Source organism: Phaenicophaeus curvirostris, chromosome 15, assembly GCF_032191515.1.
Source record: "Phaenicophaeus curvirostris isolate KB17595 chromosome 15, BPBGC_Pcur_1.0, whole genome shotgun sequence".
Taxonomy (NCBI): domain Eukaryota; kingdom Metazoa; phylum Chordata; class Aves; order Cuculiformes; family Cuculidae; genus Phaenicophaeus; species Phaenicophaeus curvirostris.
Genome location: NC_091406.1, coordinates 4351029 through 4358432, shown reverse-complemented (window position 1 = coordinate 4358432; position 7404 = coordinate 4351029).

The following is a 7404-nucleotide window of genomic DNA, read 5'->3' as shown; positions in this document are numbered from 1 at the left end:
GCTTAGAAACAGAATTATAATGTTGGTGGATAAAATATAGGGGAACATAACCTTGCACGGAGAAAACAAAGCAGTCTTCTTCCCTGCCTCCTTTAAAGCTGACTCTGTACAATCTGGAACAACTATTTCCTAGCCGTGCTTTTAATTCTTTTTATCCTCATTTAAGACCTGCCTCCATTCTACTCTGCTCCTACCTCTCCCATATCCTCAGCAACTGGGTGTGCTTGTGGCAATGTCACAGGAATAATGTCCTTAGCTGTCTTTAGTGGTAAAGATGAGTGAGAAAGGAGCATTTTAAAATGAGAGTTGTAACTTAGTGTCCTCTGATGGGGTCAGGAGAAGACTGAGGGGAGCTGGACCATCAGTGACTGTCATATCGTTTCCCTTCCCTGGCTTGGATGGGACTAGCTGATGCTTTCATTTGGGCATGAAAAATGGCTTCTGGGAAAAGGCTTCACAAATCACGTCCCAATGACATTAAGCACGTTGCAGCCTCAGGACCTGAATTTACCCAGTAAGTGTGGTGTAATTTGTACTTTCCTCACACAGCTCCTCTTATTCTTAGTTAAACACGAGTTCTGAGTAGATCAGTGCTGCTTTGCTGAGGAGTTGTGCTCAAGGAACTTAGCTGAGCACGATGGTGGGATGTCCTGCGGGACGTGTGGATGGAGGCACCTCTCTGCACCCACGGTTGCTGCAGAGCTGGCCCCAGGTAGCACTCAGTGATGTTCATGCTTCCTAAGCGCAGCCACTTCTTCAGAGACAAACCTAATCTCTCTCACTTGCAAATTACAGAGCCGAGCTCAGCAAATACTTTCTAATAGCTCATCTCTTTGACAAATGTAACCTTTTTCTCTGTATGACTGTCCCTAGGTCAGCTGCAATTTGAGTTTATGCTGTGGCTGGCTGGTTGATAGGTAAAATTTGAAATTGGAGCTGTGGATTGGTGACTGCTGGCAGAAGCACAGCCTCTGCTGCTCAGCTCCACCAGTTCATTTCCTACCACAGGGCTGCTGATTTAGAGCTCGCTTTAGGAGCTGGATGAGTACATTTTCAGGGATATTTAAATCTCAGTTACATAAGCACCTGAGGAGAGAAAGTAGGGAACTGGCACAAATGCAGCCAATACGAACTGATTCAAAATGACACTTGCTGATCCATCAGAGATATTTTTTATTGGTTTTGTATTGGAGCCTGATTTGTTAGATATCCATACATGAAAAATGCCGTACAGGTATTCTGGGTTGGTTTTACAGCTGGCTTTGCTGCCATACTTCATCTAAGGATTTGTCCTTCTGTACCAAGGTTGGGGGATATTGTTCCTGGTCAAAATGCAGCAAAACACATTAATAGATCGGATGCAAAATGAATTTACTTACAGGCCATTAGTCATTCTCACCATTTCTAGTAACTGATGTCATTGGTGAAGTTAACTATCCTTAATTCAAACCCAGAGAAAAGCCAGGATAAATAATTGTTTCTTGTTGACATCTTAATTTTGTAGCTCAGCTCAATCTATTTGGTTGCTCGTCTCGTGGATCTAATAATTGCTTTATTTTATACCCCTACTCCGGTCTGCAATCATTCTGCAGTTTCATTAAAGAAAACGGAATATCAAGATAAATCCATCAGCCTTTTCCCCTCATCTAGGGGCAAGCGCTTTCTCTTGCAGGGGAAGTTGTTCTTTGTCAGATACTACACTTTGGTTTAGCTGCTGGTTTTATTACATCTCGGATGGCTGTTGAACTGGCACCTCATGAACTTCCTTGTCTTGGGTGCAGATATTGGTCTTGGCAATGCCAGGTTTAGGGTTAGACTCCATGATCTCAAAGGCCTTTTCTGACCTAAATGATTCTGTCATTCTAAGAAGCTGCTGCATGAGGTGTCAGAAGAAGTTGTAGCTGCTTCCTCCTCCTGGCAAAAATATTATTGAGCTCTTGTAGTGCGCCCTGAATCAAAGGGAACAGGCAGAGCATCACGTGCCCTGCTCTTACTGGTGCTGGAAGTGACTGTGCTCAGTTGCTGCTAAAATCCACATCCAGTGGCCACTGGTGTCGCTCAGCACTGGCCCAGACTTGGCAGCAGCTCTGGTTTTGGACTTGATTTCCATTTTTGTTACTGCTGCACTCTCAAGAAAATGAAAGAGTTAGTTCTATCTGTGTTCACATTTGTGTCTCCATTGTTAGCCATGACCTAACACGCTGTGTTTTGCTGTTGCAGCACCAGAGTGAAATTGCATTTCTTAATAAGGAAACTCAGCTACAAAGGGTTTGGAAGGTGCTCTACAAAAATTTAATAACTTCTTGTTCACCTGTCAAAGTGGAAAGTAAGTTTGGCTGTTACTTCGAGCACAATTTTTGCTGCTTCTGTGCCATATTAGACTGAAATTTAATATTAAATAAATCAGAATTCATGAAAAAGGCTGCTTTTTATAGCATTAAATGGATTTTGAGTACTGCTCTGAACTGACAAAAATGGCACTGAAGGCAATGATTGCACATACCGCAGACCTTTAGACTGCATTTGGAAGGGATTTAAATACATTTGAAAGTTGGTTTTCAAATATTTGTATATTTTTTCACTCCTTTCTGCCCCACTCTTCCTCCCCCCCATACCCCACTCTTCCACTCCCCCTAGAAATCACAAATATTATTTCAAACATCTAGGGAAACCCTTGGCATAAATATGTGTAAATTTTAAACCTTTTTCAGGGGATGTTGTCAAATACCTTTCTTTAAATAACTTCCAGCATCTTTGTTTACTTTTCTTGCTTGCACAGTTTGCCGAACTACAAAAATATAATATAATCCTCTCTGACCCATTACAGCCTTTTTTCATTTATCGGCCACTGATTTTCATGTTTCTAGTAGAGCTTGATGTCAATGGAGCCATGCTGATAATTAAAATACAGGTGATCATAGCAGTAGCCTTTCCATATGTAGATCACCTTACCGGTTAAGAAAAAAAATCATTGTAAAAGGACAAAACTTGTCCTACTGCTCCCATCTATGAAGCAGATGAAACATGGGTGCTTTGACCATCCCTGGGGGTTTACTTAGTGAAAATCCACCTCCCTTCTGCCTGGACAAAGACAAAGCACCTCCTGGAAATGTTGGGCCCTGGTCTGCAGCAGTTTGGTGCTGGATCTCCTGGCTCTGGAGAGGGGCTGGTGGACCCTGGACTCAGCTGATGCTTTCACTGCGTGGCATTCTTGTTTCACACAGAGCAGAAAAGACTTTCACGTTTTCAGCATGAACATTTGTACCTGCCTTGCTGCCTCCTTGCTCTTGGCAGCGTGAGAGACTGCCCTGGCCAGGCAAGATAACTTCTCCTGGTTTCTAAGGCAACCATCGCTGGCACTTCCATTCAGACACGTTCAGGAGGCAGAAAGAAATCTAACCCACACCCAACATCCTCCTGCCTTTCAGGTCTGGGTGGCTGAAAATCATGCAACAGTGTTCACTCACACACATCTCTGTCACCTAAGCATCTTCAGGAGACTCCTGCATGTATGGGCAATGGTCTCCTGAATATGCTCAGGGGTAGGAGTGAGAGTAAATATACTGAAAATAGGCATAACCAGTTCAAAAGCAAACCAAAATGAGGTTTTCAGGCTTGTGGTCAGAGAGATCGTCACTATCCACAGAGTCACTTGCAGCGTATTGGTATAAACAGAGAGCATTATCCTCTTTGTAACTCATGAAATGAGGAAACCCCCATGGGGATCCGGGTTTGCCTCTTGTTGTTTGACTCTGCTTCTTACAGGATGCTGCAAATCTTGGTGCTCATAACTAGCACAGGCTCAGGTTGGAAGTGGAGATGTGTGCTTGCGCGCAGCCAGCGTGGGATGTGCGTGTCATGCCTCAGCTGCACCATCAAGGGTTGTAGGACATTATGAACTTTGTGAGAGTGTGGGCTTTGAGATTACAGGGTTGAAACTTTCAGGAGTCCTGCTTAAGTAGCAATGGCTCTCATGCTTGGGCAGGAGCCAGTTTGAGCTCAATTTAGGCCAGGGAGGTATGCTTCCTAGATCAATTACTGGAAACCTGGTATTGAAGGAGCAAAGAATTTCTTGGTATGCGTGTTTTTAGTGAGAGATGCTGTAGAAGCATGAACCACAAAAAGGTGCAGATGGCATGGCTTTGCAGGACTCCTGTTGAAGATTTCAGAAGTTGGGAATGATGTTCCCTCTGCTTTGGCAGTTGACTGCAGTGAGAAGCATTTAGCTTTTCTATGTAAAAACTTAAATAACTCAATGACCTTATTAAAAATAAAAGAATAATTTGGTTTAACAAAACAATCTCTATTCAAAGTAAGCGATCTAAGGTGACCTTCTCTCCTGTTATTTCACTTCATTCCTTTTTACGGCAGGTGATAATAAGTAAAACTGCCCAGTGACTCTTTTAGAACAGCAAGTTTTGAGGGGGGGGGTGGGAAATAAAGGAAATAAAAGATCTTTTAGGTTGTGAGCGGTCTGTTGCTCTCGTAGACAAACTATCAGTTAATCGCTTGGCTGTAAACAATAAGCTTTTATTTTTTTTCATGGTCACCCTGATGTTTGATGTGTTGTAGCCCAATGACAAGCCGAGCGCTGCAGGGCGGGTGAGCTGGAGCCCAGCTGCTCGTGCACAGGCATCTCCCAAAGTGACCAGGCAGCTTTGCTGGAGCACAGGGCTGTGGGGTGAGCGTGTGACAAACTGCTCATCTGGAGGGACAATCAGGGTCAGCTTCTGCTAGGGGCTGGAGCTGTGAAGGGCTTTTGGAGCACGCTGGGCTGTGCACACTTCTGGGGAAGGTCACTGGGGCTGAAACCCTGATTGATTGTGCTGTTGTACCTTGAGTAAAGGTTAAAGAAAAAGTTTTGTACCATATGAAGTGAGTATTGATCTCCTGAAGTCAACTGGGAATTGCACTTTTACTGAGATAGTGTCGATTTTTTCCCTTTTTTCTGTATTTAAAGGGCCATGATGTTTCTTTAAGCAAGCTCTCTACATTCTTTAGCGGTTAAGTGGTTGGCTTTCTGGTTTTGTGAGTGATTGAAACAAGAGTATGATTTTAATGTTCCCTGTTGCACCACCCACTGGTTCTGTGTCTATAAGATTTCATTAACTTTAATGATACAATAAAAAAATTCCCTAAGTGTAATAATGCAGCAATGACAGAAAAGGAGTAACTCAAAGCAACTCCTGTTGTTAATGCACTCCATATGAGATCTTGTCTTTAAGCAATTCAAAAAGCAAAGATTTATTTGATTAATTTTAGCACCACAAAGACCAGTGTTACAGGACTGTGCATGGAAACCTCTCTGTACGGGAATGATTTTGGCTTTCACTTGCTACCCTTGTATACACTGGCATAATGGATAAGTGTGTCAATAAGCAGATATCTGTCTGAGAAGATCAAGTGTCTGTGATTGAGCTCTTGCAGAAAATGTTAGGGTAAATAACAAGGCTGTGTGTCTTGAAAAAGGCAGGAGAGGCACCAGAAGTGTACACAGTGATATAAATTAAAAGCTGTAGAGCCACAGTTCAACCCCAAACTTCTAACAAGGAGTGATGCTTCTGATCCATAACTTCAGCTTAGCAGAGCACAAGTGTTGACGACTTCTTTTTCGATACATGGTTGATTCAGCAGTCCAAGACGACTACAAAGTTATTGCACGCTCTCAAATACTTCTTGCAGATAAGGTTTTGCCATTAGTGAAGTTTACACTTAGCACTGCCTTGCCTTGAAATTGTCTGACCCTGTCACAAAACCATCCCAGCTGTCCTTTTGCTGTGACCATTCTGTAAAGATGATGATGATTTGTAATTTAGTTCTGCAACAGAATGACTCACTTACTGTGAGTGGGGAGTACAAATTTGCAAGGCTGATTTAACTTGTTTTCTTGTTTCAAGGACGGATATAATCCTATATTTACAAAGTAATTACATGGTCCTTCATGTATAATGCTTAGTCTCTTTGTGGAAGCTATTCATCATATAATTAAATGAATGGTTACACTTTGCAATTTCTTATAACAAGTACAGAGCCCTCCAAATTTGTGCAGTACTAAAACCAGCTTTACCCAAATGATAGATGTTGGTTAAAGTGACCAACGGTTTTGCTACATTATAGTTATGTATTCTTTCCTCTGCTTTTCTTTGAATTTAATTCAGGTGCATGAGTATTTAACTACACTTTGGACTTTTTGTCAGTGACTGGTGTGCTCAGAAAGTTTACATCTGAAACCAAGGATTCGAAAATAATAATTTTGCAACCTCCTAAAGTGTCCACGTCACTCATGTCTTTTCTTTAATGCCCAAAGCCTTTGCCAACTATTTAGAGCATTCAAAATAACGATAATGATTTTTTCATTCATTTAGTAAAAGAGAAGGAGAAAATGGAGGAGAGAAACTGAAGTGACCTTTTGTGGTAAGCAGAAACGTGCCAATATTGAAACACAATTATCTGAAGTGCCTGTGGGTACCAGCTTCCTGTTGATAACCTGTGGTGCTAATTACCTGCAAGAATTCAGGGCAAATATTTGTGACTTGAATTAATTGGCTCTCAGGAAAGACAGCAGTCGTAGAGGCTATTGAAAGAAAGTAATACAGAATAGCAAGATGGAAGAGATGCTTGCGTGATAGTGGTGCCTTTTGGTTGTAGTTTCCACTCTTCTCTACAGGTGTGGTTACATCACAGCCCGAGTGTCTCAGCCAGTCCGTGAGATGCCATGTTTTATTGCACTCCTTTAACCACCCTAGTGATTAGAAATGTGATTTGGTAGCTTTTCCACCTATTTGTCCCTCTATAGCCTTGCGGACCTGTGGGGCAGAAGCAAGGTGGCCAGTTAATCAAAATACAATGTACTGAAAAGGTCAAAATAGTAGAGCAGACTCAATATATTTTTCCAGAATGGGAGGCATTAATATTCTGTGTCTTCATAGGCCACAGCGTAATGTCAAGGACTGCAACATCTGAGCAGAAAATAGGAAAAAAGGCAATAGATTCCCTTGACAAAGATTTTAATTAGAATGAATAATGATACAAAACTAACTAGTGGGGTTTTTGCATGTCTCGTTTTGGAAGACACATGGAGTTCTGTTAAGTGGCTCAGAGGATAGATCGTTTTGGAAAAAAAAAAGCAATTAATTTGCACAGCACATAAAATCAGCAACTTTGCTTTTAGAGAAAAATGTGCCAAATGCCCACTGATTTTAGTGGAGGCAGGACAGCATCACTTCTGTGTCACAAGGTGCTCACGGCCATTCTGCCCCTAAGTCTTCCTTGCTCATCCTTTATAGCTGAGCTAATTTGCACATATCCTGGTGAAGAAGTAAATTGACGTTACATTTTAAAAGAGATTAGGTGAGATCATGTTTTTCAAAGAGCTTTGTGCCTGCCAGGCTGTTAAAAAAGCCA